This window comes from Phalangium opilio, unplaced genomic scaffold, assembly GCF_054372755.1.
Source record: "Phalangium opilio isolate 3A_F unplaced genomic scaffold, DU_Popi_V2 ptg000048l_1, whole genome shotgun sequence".
NCBI lineage: Eukaryota > Metazoa > Arthropoda > Arachnida > Opiliones > Phalangiidae > Phalangium > Phalangium opilio.
In genome coordinates this window covers 7,352,700-7,378,778 of record NW_028324170.1, presented here as the reverse complement: position 1 = coordinate 7,378,778, position 26,079 = coordinate 7,352,700, and the positions used below count along the sequence as shown (strand labels likewise).

Sequence of the window (26,079 nt, the reverse complement as noted above, 5' to 3'; positions counted from 1 at the left end):
AAATAGCTCATAAAAAGGGGTTTTAGTCTGTTGACAGTTAAATAGAGTCAGGAGTTCGTACCCCAAAGTTAACTTAAAATCTCGACCGATCACTCATGCCTTACGAAATAAGTTGCGAACAATTGCGGAAAGAATGGTTACAGATTGATCAACAATCGAACACCAAGAGGGGTGTCACGTCACCATCACACTTTCCTGGTTGACACCTATACGACGTTTCAATAAAATCCGCTGTCATCTTTTAAAATGGGAAACCAAGTATCTTAAACCAATATAGCTGGAAATTTAGAATTAAATAATACGTTAATTCCTTGCATTGATTGCTCTAAACGGGCTAGAGAAATTTCATCCCCCGTTTCTTAACTTCAAGCACGCTTCGGTGTTGCCAGTAATTTGTAAGAGGATCTCTGCCAGTTTGGAACTGAATGATCTGAATCGAACAGAACTACAAGCTTTTCAGTCTATTGGTAGATCTTGAAGGAAAGAGAGATGGAGTGGTAACCCAAATACCTATATTGTTGCCTCTGCACCCCTACTTGCAGCACTGAAGTTCTCCAGTTTTCAAGTTAGTATCGCACTTGTTCTCATGCAAATACAATGGTGCTAGGCGGCTGCACTTAACAATCGCCTAACGAAGGGTGGGGGCGTGCGCGAGGTACACTGGGAGGTCGCCCATAATCACTTCCACTCCATCTTACCTCATTTCTCCCTGGGTAGACAACGGTTGAATTGCCCTTACAAATAGACTGGCAACACTATCTACATTGGATTTAATGCAGATGTAAAATAATAGGCGTGGGGGGTGATACAATTGGATAAAGAAGAACAAACCACGGAATACGATTAAATATAATCTCTAACGTAAGCGAACAATTTGAAAAAAGTGGATGAAAAAAAACAAGAAACTTTTCTAGCACGTGCAATCGCGAATGCCTTTATTTAATTATCCTTTCGGGGTTTTCCCGGGGTTTCCAACCGAAGTAAATTCCACGCTCCGAGTCTACTCCAGGGTGTACTAGAGTGACGCTATAGTGCAATGTAGGGAACAGTAAGGTACCTTCGGTGTACCATTATTCGCTACATGGCGTTGACCGTTCTTCGAAGCTATTGGATGTTACACTAATTCTGAATAATAGACTTGTTTTTATTTACTTTTTTTTTGCGCCGGTTATTTTCGCTAGTGCTCTGGCAAATTGTTTTCTTTTGGGTTGTTCCGAGATTATCAAAGGGTTAGTTGCACCTCAAACACAATTGAAATAACCCCTGTTTTTTGTGGTTTAAAAAATAATAATAATAAAATAAAAATAGTAATTATATCTTGTAATTAAACGAAATCGCAATTTAAATAGCTGGAATGGTACCGGAAGTACTTGGTTTTCGGGGGTAGTGACGTCAAAGTTTGCAGCAAGGCCCGGGGCTAGCAATTAAATCGGATATTGGAAATAGCCCAAATATGCATGGGTTTTGTTGTGACCCGGAGGTCAAAATGTCATAAAACATTTTCGACTCAAAATCTCTTAAAGAACATTCCCCAGACTTGTCAGAAACACCCTGTATATATTGGGATCCAGTTTAACTCAATCTTTAAGGGTTAAAAGGTTTCTGAACGATTTTATAATCTTATATTTTAGACCTCGTATAGTTAATAAGACTGGCATCTGTCTCTCTAATCTAATAGACACGGAACGGTGGGAAAAAGAGATCCAAAACTGTATTAAAATAGGCTGTACCATTGATAAGATCATAAAAGGCTTTAACAAGACCCTGGTTGCAACTTTTCTCATTAATAAAAGCGGTGAATAAAAAGGAATTCTCGTACTTGTAACATAACGTAGTATAAAGTACCCCATACAACCAACCAAGGATACACGCTCTCCCCCCCCCCTAGTCATCTAGTATCACAAATCTAACATAATTGCTCCTGAGAGCTAGCCGGCCACCCGGGAGCGTAAGGAGAGACGCCGAGAGCTAGAGACTGAGAGAACAGTGAACCAGTCTCTTCCTTGCTCGTTCTGGAGTATAAAAGGGACGGTGAAATGGTTTCAATCCTACCAAAAATGCTCAATTGATAATAAGTTTTTTCAAGCACATTAAAATATTATAAAAAAACGTCTTGGTTTGGACCAAGGCCGAAAAAACAAACGATATGTCTGAGGTTTATCAGTTGACTGAAGTTTCAGATATTGCAATTTCTTTTTAAATTACTTTTATTCCTTTAATCCTTAATCAATATTTAATTCAATCAACTTATTTTTACTGTTAATCGATCTATTCCCTCTAAATTAATTTCAAAAATTACATATCTACGCTTTTTCAAGAATAATTCCATTTTCCGAAAACATTTTATCATGAAATTAATTATTTTGAAGGGAGTACGTGTTGGGTGACGAATATTGAATATTTGAAATATTATACGAAGTGTCTAAAAAGAGCAAGCGATCTTTGATATAACTCGAAAGGAAAATGTAAATATTTGATAGTGGATGCATATATTGGGGACGCGAATTTATACATTTAACTTCGAATATCGAAATGTTACATTTTTTTGTCGCGACTATGAAGGAAAGGTTGCACTGCAGTTTCCCTCTCCGAACTTCAAAGCTTCTTGGCCATAACTCAATCTAGATTTGGAACGTCATCACCCCTTACTACATTGTTGGCGTTACTTGTATTGTACACCGGTTACGTATTACGCGGAATGATTTTATCAGGCGTAGAGACCATTTCCGAAAACACACAGGGGCGAGGAGACCATTGGGGTATTCTTCCTTGCACCAAGGGCCATCGTCAGACGGTGCCAAAGTTCACTACAGGCGGGAGGAAAGTCAACTCGCACTGCCTCTAGCGGTGCTTCTAGGCGAGAGGGAGAAGACCCCAATGGCGGCATCGCCCCAGTGTTTTAGTTTCTCCTTATGTAATTTGTGTACGATCGGTCCATGGCAGTTCTGGTAAGGTATGATGTGTTCAACCATTTTATTTCCTCAGGAAATAACAAGTCATCGGAACTGAGAAGTATTTCTTTTTATGTAAACTTTACCCTTTCCTTTGGTTATATTTACACCGATATCATATTTTTCCAGTGCATAAAAGGAGAGCTACCTACTAAAAGAAACAAGACAGGACCGAGGTTGTTGCTTTGTCTTAAGTAGACAACATAAGTTTATAAATTAGTTTGAGCAAAATAAATTCTTTATCATAATTTCTTGACATCAGTCTTCCCAGCAACTTACAACAGATTTAAACTTTTTTGGTGCAAACTTGAAAATTTGTCAAGGCAACAAGAATTAAAACTGTGCTTCCAACTTAGTAATCATCGACACGAAATCCCTTCAAAATAATTAATTTCATGATAAAATGTTTTCGGAAAATGGAATTATTCTTGAAAAAGCGTAGATATGTAATTTTTGAAATTAATTTAGAGGGAATAGATCGATTAACAGTAAAAATAAGTTGATTGAATTAAATATTGATTAAGGATTAAAGGAATAAAAGTAATTTAAAAAGAAATTGCAATATCTGAAACTTCAGTCAACTGATAAACCTCAGACATATCGTTTGTTTTTTCGGCCTTGGTCCAAACCAAGACGTTTTTTTATAATATCTGTCCCTTCAGTCTTAATGTAATTAAAATTTGAATAATTTCATGTTTTTTGTACCGACATACATTTGGGGTTGATCTATTTCTAATAGCTTAAAGAAGTACTTAAGTATAGTTAATTATATGAACTCATATCCAATAACATAGTTTTCGAAAAGCATATAATGTTGTACTTTATATATGAAGTTAGTTCAAAAATGACAGTATTTGAAATGTAGAATAAATTTTTTTATTTGTTGTGTACACTCTAAACATATATCAATGAGAATTTTTGAGGAAATGCATCATGAGTAGAAGAGCTTGAAGACGATGTCTATATAAGCATATTGTGTTGTACTTTATTTATGAAAAGTTTAAAAACGACGGTATTTGAAATATGGAAGAAAAATATTTGTTTCGTACACTGTATACATATACAGTGTTGTCGAGATCAGACCAACAGCTTCCTTTATGTACAACCCCCAATACTGCCAACGGGTGATGTCGTGCTAAATTATACAGGGTGTAAATAAATGTTTAGAATTCATGTTTTATTGTATTTAAGTGACAACGAGTGGCAAGATACACAAAGAATACAGGAGAATATGCGTGAATGCAACAAAATATTTTAAAGCACAGTCCTACGATTAGTCTTAGAACCTGGGCCTCAAATTGCAACCTCTAAACTGTTTAGTAAACAACTCAACGTAAATATTCGAAGTGTCTACCATTGTGGTTGAGGCACTCTTCCAGATGACTGTCCGTGTCTTGCATTACATTTGCAACCACTAAACTCATGACGCATGGCAAGACTAATGGTATTGCCGTCTTAGGTACTTCTCGTCCGTTAAGGCTTGATGTAGGGGGATATGATTATGCCTGTAGTAATGCCCTTGTAAACTGGCACGAACAGTAGAATGGCTTAGTGCAACTTCTTGTTCCACCGCTCTACTACAAGCATGAGATTGGCTTCAAAACTTTCTACGATGTCAAAGTCTGTATCCTCATTACAGACTATACAGTCTCTTCTACGTTCACGATCTTGCACTATCGAAATGACGAAAGTCCTCGCACCCAAATGTCGGTGTGGAGACCGTTCGGCATAAAGCACTACCTTTAGTTGAACCAGAGAGAATTTTACACATGTGTAAAATTCTCTATGGTTGAATGTTACCGCGACCTTCACCCAAAATAAACTTGCTGCCCAATTTTTCCTGGTTAGAATAAGTTGGCATTTTGCTAGGAAACGAGACCAACTACTGTAATTCTACTACTTAGCGACACTGAAAGCCCCTTTATATCTAAAAAGACCGGAAGTTCCTCAAAGTTGAGTTTTCAAAGATTGTCAGCTTGAGCAGCAGGTCATAGTATGTATAGTGGTGAAGGTCGCTTTAACATTCGACACGTGACACCACGGTATGTTTGGTCCTCCAATGTCCTGACCCTATAGGTCCAAACAATTACCATCCAGTTTTTCGGCTCAGCGTTGCGGTATTGCCGGTCCCATTTGAAATACAATTTCTGTAGTGTTACAATTTTAACAATACGCCTGTTAAAAAGGCACAAATACCGAAAAAAGAAACCATTGTAATAAAGGTCGGCCCCCTAACCTTAAACTATGAACAAAATAAAGAAAACATAAAGGTTTCTTTGGGAATGACTTTGAAGCAGAAGGTCCGAGTTGTCTGAGGAACCGAGAAAAAAGGCCGTAGTGAAAACTAATCGTCGTTACGTAGCAGTTAGGACCGAATTTAATTAGTTAGTCTCGTCTTTTAGCAAAATGCCAGTGTATTCAAACCAGGGAAAATTGAACATGATGTTTACGAGGATTACCCAAAACGGCAAAACCTTTGCGTGAACTAATTGAAGCCGATCCATTATTTTTAGAAAGGTACTGTTCTCTGACGAGGCTATTTAAGGATGGTACCTTAAACCTTCATAACGTGCATTTTTGGGAGGGCATTCTTGGAAACCAAATTATCGGACCCTTTTTCTTGATAAGAAAATCTCTGAAGGCATTTACTTGGACTTCCTGCGTCATGAGTTCGTTGCTTGTAAAGTAATTGAAAGACATGGACAGATGAAGAGTGCCTGCACCACAATGGTAATCACATTGAACATTTACGTTGACGTTGATGTGTACCAAACGGATTCGATTAGAGGCTGTAATTTGAGGCCCAAATTCCAAGACTTATCGTAAGACTGTGCTTTAAAATTTTCTGTTGCTCCCCCCACTTGACTGGTATGCTAGGTGGTATTTCAGTAGAAGAAAATTTATTGAATTAGGGATAGCGAGAGATGGCTAGTGATATGGCTTAGTTATGGGCTAGACGCCCTTGTTTTATTGGCAACATTATTACATTGAATGTTGCCAGATTAAATTGTTGCTGGTGATTTGGCGAACTATGCTAATGATATATTAAAATTTAAATGGAAAAGTTTCATTTTGACACATTCCTTACCCTAAAATTTTGTGTTTGGAGCCTATTAATGCATTATAGTGATAATGTAATTAATTTTAGTGTTAAATAGGAAAACATTTAGGCTGAAAGAACAACTGGCGTAGTTTAATCTTATTTTGTTATTTCAGTTAAGGGTTATCTATAGTTACCCAAAAAAAACCTGTTGTTTTCGATTAATTTTAATTAAATATGATCATTAAGTTGAAATTAACGGCTTATCTTCTTTTACTAGTGTTATTTCAGTTTATTATACGAGTTTGAACAAGAAATTCTGCAAACTTTAGAGGAGTGACTGTTTGACTCTTGCAGAACAATCACTACTTTGCCCCAAAACTTTTAAATATCACGCCTTTTCAATGGCTCTCTTTTCAAAATGGGGAAAAAAGCTTTTAAATGACAATTTAATTAATCGTAAGAATTAAACAGGAAAATGGAGGCTGGGTGAAAGATTTGTTAGTTTAATTATAAGGTATCCATGAATTTACCCAAAACACGAATCTTTCACATTCTGGGAGCACTGCCGTGCTCCCAGCCAAGTCGAGCACTGACATCCTTTTCTCGAAGCAACTCGTGGCACTTTTAAGCCCACTGTAACTTCGTGATGGGTATAGGTGAAAGTCTGAAATTTTGCTTGCCGCGAGGACTGTCAATCCTAGCTATTGTTTCCAAATTTCAAGTTCCTACCCTATATGCTTTTCGAAATATCGCAGGTGAAATCTACCTTATTTTGTCACTCACTCACTCACCGATCATCAAAATTCTAAGGTACTTCTAGAGGAGATAGAAACTTAAAATTCAGGATTTAGTTTTCATTTATTTTATAAAGCACAGAAAAATTAAAACATCCCGAATTTTTTATAAAATTGTTCTTTAGTTCTTTATTTTAAAACTAGATGGCGCTGCCGTCTTTTCAACAGAAATAGTGTGTGTTCTTGATGAAAGGACGTAATGGTCCAAAGTTAACCGAAAGTTAAATATATATTAAAGCTAATAGGAGTAGTAGTTTAATAGAAATGTGTCGTAACTGATGCTACATTCTTTTATTAGGATATCGCGTACAATCTTTATTGCATATTCTCTGCGGGTCGAAAGGGGTAATTCAGCGTAAATATGGACAAACGTTAGCGATTATATTGGCAAACGAAGTACCACGAGAGGGTCTTGTTTTAATATAACTACCGAAGTATAACGAGAGGGTCTACAAAAAGAAGTGAGATCCTAAGAAAAACATTAACATGTACAAAAATGGGCCAAGCCTCGCTTCGTGCCCTCTCCGCCGTAAAAGTTCTGAAATCCCATGTAGAGCCAAGTCTGCCTTTTGGTCTCATTCAATCGCCAATTGAACAATTATGTTATAAATTAAGTACTTTTCCTAATTAATAACCAATATTCTTTGACTCTATCATTATTATACATCTTTGTTCGTATCAAAAATATCGTGACTTGGCAAGCGCAGGTGTACATAAGGTTATGCATAACTCGCCTTATAAACTTGTAAATAGGGTTATGCATAACTCACCATATAATTTGTACATAGGGTTGTGCATGACTCATCTTATAAACTTGTACATATCCCCTCGACCATAAACGATTTAGTGAATATCCCTTCGACTTCCTTTTAATATTACTTACTTGCGATTGCCAAGTCACGATATTTTTGATACGAACAAAGATGTATAATAATGATAGAGTCAAAGAAGATTGGTTATTAATTAGGAAAAGGACTTAATTTATAACATAATTGTTCAATTGGCGATTGAATGAGAACAAAAGGCAGACTTGGCTCTACATGGGATCTCAGAACTTTTTAGGGCGGAGAGGGCACGAAGCGAGGCTTGGCCCATTTTTGTACATGTTAATGTTTTTCTTAGGTTAATTATACTTGATTGAGTTTAATTTAACGGCTTATCTTGTTTATCTTGTGTGGATTTATTTTATAATAAAAGTTTCAATAAAATATTAACTTAAATTGCAATTACCCTAAAATTTTAATGTATGCGCTTTTGATGTATTTTAATGATCATTTAGATTAATTTGAAAGTGAAATAGGAAACTACTGTGGCTGTACGAAAAACTTGTGATGTTTTAATCTTAATTTGAGCGTGGTTCGTGAGAGTGGATTAAGCTTAAAATTTATTTGAATTTTTTACCCTATTTGCAATGTTTAGTGCAGTTTAATATTTTTGCCATATATTCATCATTATGGTACCCTAAACTTTTGGGTAGTTTAAACAGTTTATTTAAAAGTTATTTGAGCTTTTATCCAAAAATGTATATTTTGGTTTAATTTCACGTTAATTATATTTAATTGAGTTAAAATTAACGTAGGATTGTGTTTTGGCAGTGTACATTTAGGCTATAAAATGAGTTTAAATGTATACTTCACCTTAGTTGCAATTTTTAGTGGAGTTTTCGATTCTTATTTTACCCTAAACTTTTGAATTTCGCGCCTATTAAGGTGCTTTCGAGATAATTTAAATTAGCTTAAGTGTGAAAGAGAAAACATGGGGCTTTACCAACGGCTTGGTTAGATACAATCTTAATCAAGGACATCATTTAAGAGTTATCTGAGTTTTCATCCAAAAAAAATGTACATTCGGGGTTTAATTTCACGTTAATTACACTTAATTACGTTGAAATTAACTTGTCGTCAGTGCTCATTAAGCTTATAAAATGACTTTTAATAAATAATTCACCTTAACTCTAATGTTTAGAGGAGTTTTTGATTATTTCCAACACATTGCGTTAAATTTTTATCATATCCTGTGCTAGGTTTGTGGTAAAGATTATCTATACAATATGTTAATGAATGATGTTATTCTATAGTTTAGCTTGAATACCAGTAATTAAATCAAATACCTATACAATTCATAGCAATTTAAACCAATAAACAAACGGCAACGTGGACTGTGGAAATAGCAAACAACGTAACCCTCCGTTTCTAACGTGGTTACGTTGAGAGAATCTGTGATGTAAACATGAAAATTATTTGACTAATTAAATTATATAACGACACTGTCCTCCTGGATTAACCAGCACCACTGTTACTTATGAATTAAACAATCCACTGTTGGTAACAAATAGTTTATAAAATGATAACGTAACATCACAGTATAACTGATTCAATAGGACCAAAATTGTTTTAACGAATAATCTGGTCCTCTACATTGGTTTAGTTTTAAGGAATTATATCACACACCTTCACAATTAGTAGCATTTTAGTGAGATTAACAAATAATGAAACCGCGTATACCTGTCCTCAAATGAGAATGTTGAGTGAACTGCGCTAACCAGTAACCTATACACCACTCTTTTAACTGCCGTAGGAAAACACATTGAACATTTTGTGATCTTTCCTGTAATATTTTGAAGTTGAATTCATCACAGGGTGAAAACACTACCGTTGATTTCTAAACCATTAACAAATAATGAAACCCAGTATACCTCATACGTAACTCTCCGTTTCCAACGTGGTTACGTTGAGAGAATCTGTGCTGATGTAAACATGGAAATTCCTCTACATTGGTTTAGTTTAAGGAAATATATCACACACCTTCACAATTAGTAGCATTTTAGTGAGATTAACAAATAATGAAACCCTGTATACCTCAGTCCTCATATATTTGTTTGTAGCAGGAAACGAAGCAGACTGCGTATTTTTGGAATACAGAGCTGGAAATGAGCTTTTTTTATCTTGAAAGGGGAAAGACTATATAAATACTATATTACATAGACAAACTAAAATACAACTTAAGCCTTGGCCGTAAAGAACGTTCAAAAACTTACTTTAAATGATATAAAAACCTCTGGTAACTGTAATTATTTACCTGAATTACTTTTCTAGACGAAAATTCGACCTGATAACGACCTATTTCTTATTAAGGGTGCTACAGTTAATTAGAAAATACATATAAAGGTGCTCAAGCTCGGATGAAATAGTAAAGTAATCTGTCAGCGTCTACTGCTAGATAGTCTGACTCAAAAGTAATTTTGACGTACTTTCAGAATTAACTAAAATTAACATACTTAGAGTTAATTGATTTAAATTAAACTAGCCGATAGCACACCTTGAATACATAATTGTTAAATTAAGAGTATTCCGAAAAGTAACTTCGCTCTAGTTTTTCAGTTAGAGGTGGCTAAATATCACGAAAAACCCCATGTTAATCTCCATAGGAAAAATGGTAAAAGCATGTGAATTTTGCTTTAACGTTACAAAAGAGTATCAAGTCATATCTACAAGGGCCTACCGGCCCTGTAGAATTACTCTAGTGACTAATAAAATATATCGTAATAACCCTTTCCTCAAAAAATGGTCTATTTTACATTATATACAGGGTGTTTCTGATAAGAGGGATGTTATTTGGGTTCGCGATTTTGAGTCGAAAATCTATTATGAAATTTTACCTTTCAAGGCTTTCATGCAACTGTTTTGAAGTTAAGATTGGATGGAGTATTTTACGGATGACCCCTTAAATTTAATTAAGAAACTGATTTAGACAATGATTTCTATTTAATTAAGGGGTCACCCCTAAAGCACTCAAATCATAACTCGAAAACAGTGGCGCAAAATCGCAGAAATAACATACCCCTTAACTTATCAGAAAGACCCGTATAATGCATTAATTGCAATAAAATTGTTTATGCAATCTATATTCGTATTTATCAGATGGTATAATGTAAGGCAAAATTGCACGTACGTGTTCGCAATGGAATTAAACTGATCAGCGTATTCTATAGAATTAACATTGCCATTTTCATTTAATGGACGGTCAATTAAAAAAAAAGCTATTTATCGTTAATTACTAATTACTTAATTTAGATTTCTTTTTTATCTCTCAGTGTCACGTAAACCCATTTGACTCACATTGAGTATACTATTTTTGGGGGAAACTACGCTTTTTGCTTTAAATCCGCCGCCATCTTTTCAAAATGGCGTCGATGGAGAGAATTAAACTAAAACATTCTGAGGAATCATCATTGTACATTTTAACCAATTTATCTGACATTTTAGTAAGCTGGTTAATGAATGACCTACGCATATGTTTTGAATTGATCCAGCGACCATCTTTAAAAATGGAGGTAGAAAAAACGTCCATGGCGTACAACTTAACTATTTTCAACGCATAATTTTCCAATGGCAACACCGGGAACCCTTTTCTGATGTTTAAATTAAACACCAAGTACACGAACACTAATGTAAACCAAAGTCTTTGAAACTTTTCCTTACGAGTATTATAGCGATTTTTCAATTAAATAAATTACACGCGCCTATTTTTCTTGACAATTTAAGCTACTCGCGTGTGTTTTTTGGTTCCCACGGTAGCTCATTCGTCTATAAAACTGGTATATAAGAAACGTTTTCAGAGCGTAAAGTCTAGCGTTGCAATAAACAAACATACGTGTATATAGAAAAGGTAGAAGTATACACATTTTTATAGAATTATAACTCTAATAGTTGTATACGCGAGAAATTATGACGAAATATGGGCAGTAGCATATACGCCTTTTCACGTAACGAAATTAAACACACAGAATAATCTTCTACATTAACGCTGCGTCTGACCCATTTCTATGCATAGTAAAAATAATTACAATTTTAGACAACTGAACGCGTGACGAACGGGTATTAGACCTGCACCTCAGTAATAAAAACACCAAGCCTTTGAATTAGGGTTATTAATCAAACCTTAAACTCGATAATAATAATGCTTCTTAAAATGTTGTAACCCGCCGAAAAATATGTATATCAAACCATGGAGAAAACATTCAAAACACCATTCTGGCACGCGGTTGGAATTTACGCGCCAATATCAAAATTTTCGCGGTTTAAAAATAAAAGAGGCGCGAGACAGCTTAATTACGTCACGATAAAACGTTCAAAACACCATCCTCGCACTGTCGCGCGCGCGGTTGCAATTTACGCGCCAATATCAAAATTTTCGCGGTTTAAAAATAAAAGAGGCGCGCGTATAGTACAAACTTTATACACGTCAGAAAAATTATCCGCAAAGAAGTTCAAGAGCAGAACGCGTGGGAAAAAAACGGAGGAACTCGCGATAGGAGAGATGAGAATGATCTTCTCGTCCGACTATATAGCGTTCTATTTTCGAAATGAGTAGCGTGCCACGAGGAAAAGCCTGGAAAGCAGGAGGGAGTCTCTTTCCTTACAGCTATACATGTTACAGAAAACCGTGTTTTCCCTCCCCTTAAGGAACATTTCCTTCCCCTACCCACCTTAGAATGAAGCAAATTTATCCGAAATTATGAGAGATATTATTAAACAAAACTAAGTCTTTTGACATAAATAAATAAATAAATAAAAATCAACATTCCATTATCTAAGGCAGTAGATGTCTTGATGTTAGCTAAGTTTAACACAACTTATAACTTTCAAACACGAACGAAATGCTTGGCGATGGTCAAAATAATTCAAACACGAACGTCGGACGTCGATACTAAGTTTCAATTTCATTACAGTGTTGTCAGAACATTATCGAGTCAATTTCAGTTCGAAAATTAGCTCAACTGCTAAACTACCTCAGTAATATTCAAGCAATAATCCGTTATAGCGGAGAATATTCATAGAAATGTTAGTTTTACGAAAAACATAAAAATAAAACATTCTGAGAATATCAGTTTCATTTATTTTCTCTGTACCTAATAACAGAGGTAACTATATATGAAACTCGCATTGCATTAAAGAGACGGCCATTTTTTTTAACCTTCCGTAAAAACTCAATGTTGTGAGATAATTTGGTAATTTCGCGGTGTTGAACAAAATTGGTTGGGAATGCGGTTCTTTTTAAAAACTTAAAATTTATACGTATTACGAAGTTTGATACCCATGAGAGAAAGAAGGGCGAAAATTAATCCCAAAATCCCTTAAAAAATTTAAAACAATTTTATTAAAATAAAATAACGTAACAAGCCCGAATATAAATATGGCGTTTAGATATTTGTTGTGTAAAAGCTACAAGGGACATCCTAAATAAGTTATGATTGGAAAGTGTGTTTTAGGTATGACCTTTTCAATTTAATTAATAAACTGATTTAGACAATGATTTCTAATTTAATTTAGGGGTCATTAATAAAACACTCAAATCATAACTTCTTTACGGTAGGGTAAAATATCATGAAAAAGTTTCTACTCAAAATGACCAACCCAATCCAGAAAGAATTTGTGTGAAAAGCTAGACTAATAATATCAGAAGTGAGATGAGACTCGAGCTCGAAGTGAAGTGCTCTAGCATTGGTAGTAGATCCTGGCACTAGTGAACAAATTTGAGGATTTTATGCCGCTTCCATCGCGCCTACACTACAGAGAAAAAAATTGGTCGAGTTCCAAAAACATTTTCCACCCCCTTCCCCTCAACCTAAAGCCGCGGAACACTTACGCCTGTGCTTGAATCTAGTTCGGCCGTCTACCGCCACGAGCGTCTCACGTTTTGGAGGGAAAATTCAGAAACCGCTACTAGAGGGCCAACCGTTGGTGTGTTATCAAGAATATTCACTTTCGTCGAGTGAAGAATTTGGTTAGCTCAGTCTCATCTCACTTCTGATAATATGTATAACGAACTGTAGCTCGCGAATAATCTACCTCACTGCGTCTAGAAACTCGTGTTGCTACCAATTAAATAAAATCACAGTTAGAAAGACGTCAGAATTATGAGGAGTGACGGATAGTACTCAAGCCCAGCCCATATCAAATCGAGCATAGAAATGAACACTTTAGAACGGGGGCCACAATGAATCCTAGTAGCTGTATGCATTCCTGAATTAAATAATAACGTGACCCATCCATATAATTTAAATTGCTATAATAAGGCCGGGTTTTCCGACTTTAAAAGTATCTAGTTACATCACAGTCTTACTATATACAGGGTGTTTGTAAAAGTCCATCAATAATGAAAGGGCGTATTTATTGGGCCATTTTGAGTCGAAAATGTTCTATGACATTTTGCCGTCCGAGCCACGGTTTTCGAGTTATGATTTGAATATTTTAGGGATGACCCCTTCATTAAATTAGTGCTGTCTTTCAATTTCTTAATTAAATTTAAGGGGTCATCCGTAAATTACTCCAATCATAACTTGAAAACAGTGGCTCGGACGGCAAAATGTCATAGAACATTTTCGACTCAAAATGGCCCAATAAATACGCCCCTTCATTATTGATGGACCTTTCACAAACACCCTGTATATATCAACAAGTTAAGCCCATGCAATAAATAAATACGCAGCTAGTGAAATCCCTTAATTAACGCTGCTTGCACTATAGTATTTACATAACGTTACATACTAATTTAATTAAATTCTCGGATCCCAAAAGTACCTCGTAAAAAGTGTGCTAATGGAAAACTCTAACAGCAAACAGAAGCTAGCTATCTGCCCCTCCTCCCAAAGGTACATTTCCTGGTTTACACCGTTTCTTTCTAAGTTCAGAAGGTTGGGAAAAGAAGAAAAAATGCTAAATAAAAAACCTTACTCTTAAAAATTATGATTCCAACTTTAAAGCTAAATTGTAACTTTACTAGTTTTAAGTTGTCCTCCTGGATTTGAAAGTGAAAGCCGGTGGAATAAAAACAACCTAACTAGAGAGATTAATTTTAAATCTTACAGCGTTACGAGTCTCTCGAGATGTTTTTCGAAGCTCGTGTTTACTGGATCGTAACATTTTTTCAGAAAAAAAGGAAAGCATATAAGAATAAACAAACGAAAAAACAAGACAGACATTAATAACGATTGTGATAGATGGATAAATTCAAAGGCGTTCCTTCCTTTCCCAGTTTTTGGAGATAAGAATCGCTTCATTGCATTGTTATTCAATTCTGGATTTGCTCTAGTGCAAAATTCTATTAACTCTCCACCGCGGTTTATCTCGTTCTCGTTCTGCCGCCACCGATCCAAACGACATCTTAATCTTTTTATTGGGTTTCTGGTGGCAAAAACTAATGGTCTTTCAATGATGAGAAAGACAAGAGAGGGAGAGAGAGAGAGAAAAGAGAGAGAAGAGAGAGAGAAGAGAGAGAGAAGAGAGAGAGAAGAGAGAGAGAAGAGAGAGAGAGAAGAGAGAGAGAGAGAGAGAGAGAGAGAGAGAGAGAGAGAGAGAGAGAGAGAGAGAGAGAGAGAGAAGAAAACCTCTAACGTAAGAAACTTATTTTTCTAAGCCTTGGTTTATAGTATTTCAAATTAATCTTTGCAAACATCGGAACTTGATTAAAAATCCACGAGAAATCATGATCAGTTGTTCTCTATTCTATGAGTGGTTTGTCTCGCATCAAAATAAGTAAATTTAAATTTTTAGGAAAAATCACTAACGTAAGAAAATAATTTTTTCCTAAGCATTGGTTTATAGTTTAGCGCGTAGTATTTCAAGGGAATCTTTATAAATATCGCAACTTGATTAAAAAGACACTAGAAATAATGTACAGTTGTTCTATATTCTTTGAGCGGTTTGTCTAGGGCCAATATAAGCAAAATAAAATTTTTTGGGACAAACAATGTAGCTAAAACAGTATAAAAAATGGCGGCCTTCTCAATTTGTTTTACAATGCGTATTATCACGCTTCATTTATTGATTTAAAAGTAGGCGTGGTATACTTTGCATTCTTCTTTGTAAGAAGAAAACAGCTTATTTGGAGCGAAAATTTATTCCGGGAGCAAAATTAAGTTAGGGAGAAATGAAATTTCCCATTCAAAATATCTGACTCCCAAAGGATCAAACAAGACTCCTTTAGATTTTAATATATTTTATCCAACCAACGTAGCTCGAATATTATTTCGCGCCATGCAAATCCTAGGAGGTTATCATCATTATCATTAAGGGGTGCGAGTCATTTAAACCAAGTCCCCGGTAATAACGCAAATATAGTACTACCAAAGACAAATATAAATGGGAGAGAAAGTGAAGCGCTAAAGAGAGTGTCTTAAGATCACTCGCGATTCAAGTTGTTTACGAGCGCCAACGGAAAAATACATTTTATGCAAAAAAATTAAATTTTTTATTGAGTATTCGGTACTGGAGATAAATTTCAGTATAAAACTTGAGTTTTAGAATCATAGATTAAAGGGTTATAAAGGTTGTTATAAAAACATTGTGTGTGATAGAGTAAATTTCACAAATATATAGAAAAATAAACTACGTTCTTTTCCTATAAGGTAGCTTCTCCCTGAACACCGGAATGTGGCGGGATAAACATTTTTACAGGGGCCGGTAGGAAATGCATGGATAATTTTGCCCCTAAATGTTGGCTTCTCCCGAGAACATAAAGGAGGCTGCTAAACCTTTCCGAAATTTTGATTTAAAATTTAAAATATTCAAATATTATTTTAAAACTTCAAATAAGGATTTCTTCTTTAAAAACAATACTTTCTAGACATCACACTACAAAGACTACTTTTTCGCAATAGAATTTAACGAGTAAATCCCTCCGCCGTCAATTAATATAGGATGACATTTCAAATACGGAAAATAAACAATGCACAAAATATACTGTCTGATAAATAATTACGGGTAAGCATTTTTGCACTGTTAAAGATATCACTAATGATAATTTTCATTCATAAGTGATTTTCATTGACGATTTTAAAAGGGATAGGGATTCATTGTCGATTTAAAAATGGATGGCGATTAAGGGTATAGCTTAGGGGTTACGGGTAATGATTGAGGGGCTACTCACTAAAAACTATATAGGCGATTTAAACAGGGGCTGGGATTGAAGATAGCTTAGGGATTACGGATAATCCTTTTTTTGGTAATTTGAAAAGGGCTAAGGATTGAGGGTTGAATTTGAACTTCGAAGGGCATCTTGTTTTTTTCCTAGAGCCGCTGGTCAGTTCGGTTTGGTTCACCCAACTATAGGGCCCAAAAGTTTAGATTTACCTATAGCGGGCAGTACGGTCATAAAGGGAACCCCTGCCTAGCATAAATCGCTTCGTAAGACATGGATAGCGCATTAAAGACCGGCCGATACAACCGACATTGGTACAGAAAGCTAGAGCGAGAGAGAGAGAGGGAAAAAAATAGCCAAAGAGAATAGAGACCCCATAGAACGAATGGTTTCCTTCAATGCATGGCTAAAGCGTCCGTCCTTCGCTACTCTATCTCTTAAGCAGGCGGCCGGAAAAACTTCTGACAGTTAAAATTAATAACCGAAACAAATAGTTTCAGCAACAAAAATCACGCCGAGAAGCGCCGTCGTGTACAGGGTGTTTATGATAAGTCTGCCATAAATTAAGGGAGATCTTGTTCTTTGGGTGCACGATTTTGAGTCGAAAATGTAACTTCTATCTCCATTTTGCCGTCCGGGCCACTGCTTTCAAGTTATGATTAGTTAGAAATCAATGTCTTTCAGTGTCTTAATTCAATTTAATGGGTCATCCGTAAAATACTTTGACCAATCTTAACCTGAAAACAGTGTCCCGGACGGCAAAATGTCATAGATAGAAGTTACATTTTCGACTCAAAATCGTGCACCCAAAGAACAAGATCCCCCTTAATTTATGGCAGACTTATCAGAAACACCCTGTATATAGACTGTTGCTCCTTTCTTGATAGGACAACCTAAACCTAGAAAGCTAAATCCTTCCCCGGCGAGGATAAATCTATGACGTTGGATAAAATAGGTTTAGGACGTATTTATATAGAGACCTATGAAAAGTTGATGGGATTTTTAAAACCGTTAACGTGAGAGTTGAAAGGTCGTTCTTATTGTACGGGTTTTTAACTTTTTTAGGCTTGATATAGGGGCGAAGGTTTTTTTATTAATTTTTGAAGGACCTGAATAGACCACTTCGATGTAACTAAAAAGGAAAGACACAGGGGAGAAACGTTGCCTTCCATTTAGCTTTTTGGGGCAATTTTGGCGTCTGCGCTGTAGACTTTAAGATGGATCATAAGAGTGACCAGAACAATTAACCCGCCTTTGTATCTATGAAACAGTTTGTTTACATTGAAATGGTCTATTTCGTTCTGGTATTCTATACCTGCCAAGGCCCAACGAGGAAACTACTCGTGAAATTCACGGTAAACCAATATGGGTTTACAAGTGAAGTCGGCAGTGGAAATAAATGCATAGCAATGGCGCCCACCACAAAAATGGTATTTAAATATAGAAAAATATTAAGATTATCAGCGATTAGGCCTAGAAAGAAAAATTCTGAAAATTCCGAGATTTCCTTAAAAACACGCGGAGATATCCGGACTTCTATGTAAAGGTCAAGGATAATGACACCCACATTTAAATTAATCTCAAAGTCGTGCATTATATAGACCTGATTGGCTTTATTGCAAATCCTTATAAAACTCAATAGTCATTTCGTATATTATATTTGGCCTATTTTTTCATACGGAAATGTTTTTTAAATAGTTGTGTGTTTCTTATCAGTCTGGCATAAATAAAGGGGATGTTCTTTGGATGCACGATTTTGAGTCGAAAATGTAACTTCTGTCTCCATTTTGCCCAAAGGGCCACTGTTTTCGAGTTAAGATTGTACATAGTATTTTACGGATGACCCCTTAAATTTAATTAATAAACTGAAAGACAATGATTTCTAATTTAATTAAGGGGTCATCATTAAAACACTTAAATATTAACTCGAAAACAGTGGCCATTGTGGCAAAATGGAGATAGAAGTTACAATTTCGACTCAAAATCGTGCACCCAAAGAACATCCCCCCTAAATTTAAGGCAGACTTACCAGAAATACCCTGTATAACCTTGATTTGTTTTAATAGTCTCTTGAGAGTTATAATTAAAATGTTATAAGATCAACTGATCCAGACAATTTTGATTTTAGTTGTACGATCTCATTTTATAGTCGGCACTCGCCCTTTCACCTTTTCTAATAACTAAACATAACTGTAAATCAAAACACCGAGCGGCATACAGAATCAAACGGACTATGTTCCAGCCTTCCAGGTGATGATAAAATGTTAAACCTAATGTATATATAGCTCGTTAACGTGTAAAAAAAGTATAAGGGTCTCAAGGCAAGGGAGGGGGGGGGGGAAGATTAAAGGCCCCTTCAGACTAAAATCTTATACGTTCAAGTCGGTGAAGTCGCATTGCTTGTTTAATTAGACACGTGTAAGTACAACTACGTAAACGATTCGCGGGTTTAGCTTGAAAATTTTGAGTTTCGTCACCCAGTGTCGAGATGATACCACCTCTATGGCGTCTTTTCTTTAGCCATAGCCTAATCGATCATGCCTTACTAACGCGTGATTGAGTGAGCTACGCTTTAGCAGACAATACATGAAATGTTTTTATTATGCTTGTCACTTACGATTCAGCTGTTTTAGTATTAAAAAATGAGCCTGGTTTTAAGTCGTCTGCTCGGACTTCTGAACAGGGAAACGCGACGCGAGGGGAAACGAAAAAAAAATAACGAGGCGACCGACGGGAACGATAAAATTTTACTCAAGTCTGAGTAGGCCTTTAAAAGGTTAAAAAGCTTTTACGTGTTTCTTGAGTACAGTGACGCCATAACGGCCGCCGTGCGTACAGCTAAGACTAAAACTATATACGGTATAAATGCCACCTTCTAATTGACTATAACCTATTTCTCAGGTAGAATGTCTTGAAGCAGTTAGGGTTAAACCCAGGTTATAGAACTCCAAATAAAAAATAATACAAATAAATGCAAATATGCTCAGATTGTACTATACCTTTACGTCACAGAGAGAGTTTGAAAACACAGAAATATCGGTAAATTTGCATAAATTTTATTTTTAAATATTACTAGTAGGGTTAAGGATGTTATGGTTACTATTCTGGCCACATATTCAAAGAAACTATAGGATATAGGGGAACAAGTATACTAAATGTTATACCGCCGCGGAATTTTCTGAAACGCATAAGGACGTAATTCGGTACGTTTTCCTACATTTCTAGTCGCAAAACTTTCCTTATTAATTTTTTTAATTTAAATAAAGCGGATGTTTTGGGATACTATAGTCAATCAATCAAACAGTCAGTCAGTCAAAACTTTCTTATGTAAATTAGTGAAAATACGACTTGTCCCATCGTTTAAAATCAGAATTAATTTTAAGTAATTTGGATATCGAACCGTGAATACAAATTTGGGTATATCATAGCTGAATATTATGGGCAATTACTTGATGTTTAGAACAAAGTACACCCAATGTTTATAGGATACTATTTACCAAATAAAAATAAAACATGCGCAAGAAAGTTTTTAAACTATATAACTAACCTTTAGCAAATTCAAATCGTGCATTGAATCGATAGGAACCAAAACCTCGCGACTAACAAATCGAAAGAAAACCTCGCAACACAATGATTAAGCTCAAACATAACGTTAAGCAAATTCAGCAATCTAAGCCTAGCCCTATCATCCTGCAGCAGATGCGAAAGGTCATAGTGACGTCACTCGCGTGTGTAGTTTAGTTTGGATTGTGTACCTGTTTTTAGAATCGAACATTGATATAAGTGCTTACAAGAACCCATATATGACCCGAGAACATTCAACTTCGCCACACACGACTACAGTACAAAAAGTATGTAGCTTACAGAAAAAACCTCAGGGATATTATATGGGGGTTCTTGGTGCTTATTCAGTTACAATGAAGCTATTGTTTTGAACGCGTGCAAAAACCCAGACGATTTTACGATATATCTATCATTTATAGTAAATTCCACGATCAACTTTAGATCATACCACAGTTAAACTTGGGGACAACGTATCGTAACCCTAAATTATCCTGCATTACTACTGCCTTTAGACTCTGCAATATTGTCATCTTGAACAAAGAACATAATAGACTGACCTATTGTAGGCGATTTCTAAGGGTCGATAAGGGCGATACACTTAACCCGTACAGAAACGGTATACCACGTGATTTGTTTTTGCGAAAGGGTAATGTGTGTGCGGCGTATATTTGCGATAAACAAAAGCGCGAGGGAAACTCTGGAAAGAGGCGTTTTTAAGGGCAACGATCCTAAAAATAAGCGTGTCGTGGTTTGGAAGTCGGAATTTCATTCCATATGCCATTCTAGAAAAATAGGGGTTGCCTTTCGAGGGCCTGATCACTCCGTGCCTTGGACAGTTAACAATTACGGATAAGTACTGTCCGAGGGAATTAAGGGATTTTAAACATTACGCGTAATCAATTTAATACAGTGACTGACCCCTCGTTGCCTTTACGCTTCAGCGAAAATGAAAATGGAATTGGAATTTTAATATTTGGGTTACCGAAGTCTAACGTGGTTTTTACGATTTGTATTAAGTAAAAATATAAATACCCAATTTTTCGGATGGTTAAATAATCAAATTAAAAAAATGAGAGGGAAAAAAAGAGAAGTTGGAAGATCTCGAATACCAACTGACTGTCACAAAATTTTTAAATGAAATCACGTTTATAACCCACTATAAATAATCATTTACCTGCAAAAAATGATGTAAACACTGCGAGCCGTGAGTTTTGAGAATATTTTGGAGATTTTCGACACCGTATCTTCGATAATCGAATCCATTATTGTTATTAACATTGTTATTAACGTTATAGTAGACGTTATTATTTAAGTTATCCGCCATGATGATGATGTCACGATTAATTTAAAATTGACTGAATTTATATTAATCGTCATCCAAACGAAAATCTAGTAAAGTTTGCGAGTCTTTTAAAATCAAAGTAGTAGTCCGTTTTCCGAAACATCGGAGGAGGGAAAATCGTACGACGTCCTGTTTCGAGAGACGAGAGTTTTACGACTGCTGCTGCCCAGTCCAGGAGGAAGTACAGCGAAGAACCACCAACAAGCGAGTGGTCGCGGTGGAGCCCCAGCAGCCAAACGCAGACCCACTCGGACTGCGGGACCTTTCCCATTTGGAGGAGCTGCCACGAGACCTCCTATAGAGTATAAGCGACTGAGTCTGCTCTAAACCGTTTTACGCGAGAGAAAAAAAAAATAAGAACTCTTTATCCTAAATACACAATTTTCTCTTAAGGGTCTGTCTCTCTCTTTCTTGTTTCCCGATATTACGTTGAATCTCGACGACAGGTTTCTACCTCCCAGTCATAGATATCAGTATACTTATTAAAAATCTAATTATCTTCCAGATCTGCGTTGCGCATTACCAAGAACAAATAAACCCGCGAAATGAGAAATCTTTAAGCAGATGTGCATGGTAATTGTATTGTAAAAGCTGGTCACCGGAACCGAGGTACACACACGAGCTCTATTGTATCATATCACGTCACTGATGTCATTACGATCCAAGCGTCCTGAGCTTACAATAGAGTCCGCCCACTTCTTGAAATATAGTTATTACGCAGTAGAGGAAATTATTTTTATTCACTGTGTAGGTGTGTACTACTGTACTTGTGTACTATCTATTTTTCTCTCTCGTTAAATTACTAATTACTAAACCTCTGTGGGGTAACTATCTGCATCTATGTCATATGTCAAAGTCCTGACTGACTGATAATCAAGGCCCAGCCCAAACCGCTTTACCTAGAAGGTTGCAATTTTGAAGGCACGAACTATGAAGTATTTTTTAATACGCCGCCATCTTGTAAAATGGTGGCCAGAAATATAACCTACACCTTCTTAACGGAATAACGCTCTTGCATTTCAACCTAGTTACTTATATCCTATAGACAGGCCTATGGGCTCTAATTTTCCGTCATCTTTAAAAATTGCGAATAAAAATATCCATACGAGGAGGGTATACAGTATAATACCACGGCAAACATAAATTTATTTAAACCTATTTCTAATATCTATGCAAAAATGTAACTTCCCGGTTATGGAGGGAGACTAAAAGAGGAGGGGAAACAGCTAGCGTTCGGTAGTACACGCAATACCATATCCAGGTGTATAAAAACGTTTTTGGGAAATCTATTTTAATCAACAATATTCAATGGAGGGAAAAGGGTTATACCAACTATAACATCTAGAAGGTTGGGAGCGTGAAAAATGCAAACATAAAAAGGGGGTCATTCACGTAAAAAAAAACATCAATATAGACTAAATACATCGCATGGAGACGCGTTGCAAGTGGAATCAACGGTACAAAGACGGATATTAAGGGCCAGACCCTCGTGTAATATTATTTGTCGTTGAAACGAGCGTGCGATACGCTACATTTACGTTTAGTTTACGTATGGAGTTACGATACGGAAAGTCAACTGGGTTTGAAATAAATACTACCAAGATACTACTGAATATTTGGATATTTGAAGGAGAGGCTCGTTGTAAGCGCAACATCTGTGTTTCTACACGTAATATATCCCGGTTTGCTTTCTTTTTTCTCTTACAACTAATTTTATAAAACGATATTCCCTTTCTTTAATGTCTATTCCTTCCGACTATACACGGTTTAAAATTTATTATAGACACGTTATTTACCTAGAAAATTTAATACAGTTGAAGGCGGAGGTCTGGCATTATTACTCTATAAACACTACTGGCGAAAATAACCTATTTTTATGATACGATCGTGGAAACTGTGACATTTTTCCTAGACACACGAGTGAGTATAAAAGTATACACTTTCCTAAAGTGTGAGAAAAATAGCAGATGGACTAGATCGGATTTCCTGTAAAATGGCGGTGTAAAACTAAGATATAGTTTTAACTAAAAGGGCTGGAGGAATTCCGCCCCTCTGAGAAGCGAGTAAGTACTGACGAACCCTATAGTCTTGATCTAATTTAGTTTTGAATTAAAACTAAGTATTGTATTTCTATAAATATTGAAGTTGAACATGGGACCTTACGTGTGGGAAGCAGACGTGATATAACCTCTACACCATAGTTAAGTACAAGTGGAGATTGTCTGACTTGATCTTATTTAATTACAAATTAAATCCATTAACCGGACGTAATAATCACTGCAACATACATCAGTATCTCCCTAAATTGTGTGAACTAAGCTACCCATCAATAGATAGTTGGGGCAACTGAGTCAAGAGGTTTAACTAGTAAGGGAAACTGAACTGCTAGCCTTTCTCTCTGCTATCTTTTGACTCAATAACTGCCTGGCAACACTGGGGGAACGGCAAACCCCCCCCCCTTTTGGGGGAAAAATAGAATAGACAAAAGTCTCGTTTATACTGCCAATTGCTTAATATCTGTCTGCCACCCTAAAGGCAATCTGTGTGTGTTGTGTAAAAGATAGATTCCCATACAAAAAAACTACACTATTCTCTAAGCGAGTTACGTTGATAAAAATTGCACAGCCATCAAAAACACCTGTCAGCCCTAATTGAATCACCTCACCGATAGGGCGGGACAAAAATATTCACCCCTCCCCTTTATTCCCGCTTAATCACCCTTAGGATAAAAGAGAACACTTTTAAGCGCTGATAAGGCGATTTTCAGATATGTTCTCGACTAACTCTGATTTTTCTTTACATTAGAGTTTGTTTCTCTGATTTAACTTAATTAAGAATCATATGGGAGAAATAAAGCTGATATACTTATACAGGATTTGCATAAACCCCCCAAAAATTATATTGTTTCACAGGCCGAGGTTACGACACTGTGGTGCCATCTGGGATTGTTTGGAAGAGGTTTAAATTGATCAAACTTTTGTTTTTCTTTTGGGAGTTTAAGAGAGGAGTGACCTACACCCAATTATACCATTTATGGGGAAAGTTAGAAAGGAAACTTTCTAAGAGAAATTAGGGAAGACTTTAACCCAATTTGAGTGCCAGGATATATAAGTGTTGTTAAGAATTGTAACGCCCACAACAACAACATTCCTTAAATTCTTTAATCTATACCTACCTACCCTATTACCTTAATAACTACCTACTGTTGGGAATTATGCAATTTAAAATTTGTCACGCTTGGAAAAGTAAACCCGCTTATTTTATACTATCATAGATAAGGCTAATTCTCATAGAATGTTTTGATTAATATCTATATTGGAATAGAAAAGCTTTTGGTTTTTACCTGAGGTAAATTGGCTTGTAGCTGCCGTTGAAGAGAATCTCTTTCCTTCTCAATATCCGTTAATTTGGACTGTGTGTCGGCTAAAGTTTCTTGAGTTTCACGTAATGTGTCCATGAGCTTGTCCCGCTCGTCAAGCATATTAACCATAAGCTGCTCAAAATTGGCTTCATCCCCGGAGAATTGGCCACTACGTTGGCTAATGCTGTCTTCAGAAATCGTTGGCATCACGTCGCACATCATGTTCCACATTTTTAATTAATATTGGAGAACCACGGAGAATAAATTATAATATATATAACTTTTATGAATAAATGAGGAAAAAACAAATATTTCCAACTATTCAGTGCCAATGACTAGCTCTCAGAGTCTTTTTCAATAATATTTAAAACAAAATTGTCAGTCAGCTGCTGTTAATCCAATTTGTTTCAGGAACTAAACACCGCACGAATGAATGCAAATGGGAGTTTTTGAATTTACAAATAATATAGTTCTGGAGGCCACTAGCTTGAAGTTGTGGTGGTCGATCCGTTGGGAAAAAACAATACATGATTTTTTTTATTGCAAATGCTAAGTTCCTTCTTCCAAATTCATAGAAAAGATCTGACAGTGTCAAACTGACACTAATAAGGGCCTTGGTGTCAAGTCAGAGGGAACAAAATGAAATCTAAAGAGGCCTAGGCTTCACGGATATTAAGCGCCTTTAGCTTGCAGCAAAAATACTTCCATACAGACTCCAGTTCCCTTCCCCAAGAGCTATAGGACGAGGCTTAGCACGTCCGACCACTTTCAGGCGTCTTGACGCGAATCTTGACTTGTAGATTTGTATTTTTCCATTTCATATGAATGGAAACTTTGTTTTGCGTCGTTTTTTCACAAATTTTCCCTTGAAGCCGCATTACTTCAGCGAAAAATTGCTTGCCGCCTATTCTAACTAGTTAACCCTCGGTTGAAGTACACGTCAAAAATTTTCCGCTTTGTGGCATATTTATACAGAAGTTAAAGGAAAAAAATACGATAGTATAACGAAAACTTACTATATTAACTTAATTCAATAGTTTGCTAGTAAAATAAAACTTTAAAAACTTAATTTTCACGAAACAAACAGCACTGGGAAAACCCTC

At 36.1% G+C, this 26,079-nt stretch overlaps 1 long non-coding RNA gene across 8 annotated transcripts; it reads right to left on the bottom strand.

Annotated features, from left to right (window-relative positions):
• Positions 1-3,804: 3,804 nt before the first annotated feature.
• On the bottom strand, positions 3,805-10,001 carry LOC149674097 (uncharacterized). 8 transcript variants are annotated; one of them, XR_016367011.1, is made up of 4 exons: positions 9,647-9,928; positions 9,484-9,592; positions 6,525-9,395; positions 3,805-4,086 (listed from the first exon to the last, which is right to left on the bottom strand). It is a non-coding gene; the product is annotated as an uncharacterized LOC149674097 (long non-coding RNA). The 8 variants fall into 8 exon arrangements; XR_016367010.1 differs by lacking the exon at positions 3,805-4,086 and having other exon boundaries at positions 6,834-9,395; positions 9,647-9,732; positions 9,867-10,001; XR_016367013.1 differs by lacking the exon at positions 3,805-4,086 and having other exon boundaries at positions 6,834-9,395; positions 9,484-9,556; positions 9,647-9,732; positions 9,867-10,001.
• Between the last annotated feature and the right edge of the window lie 16,078 nt (positions 10,002-26,079).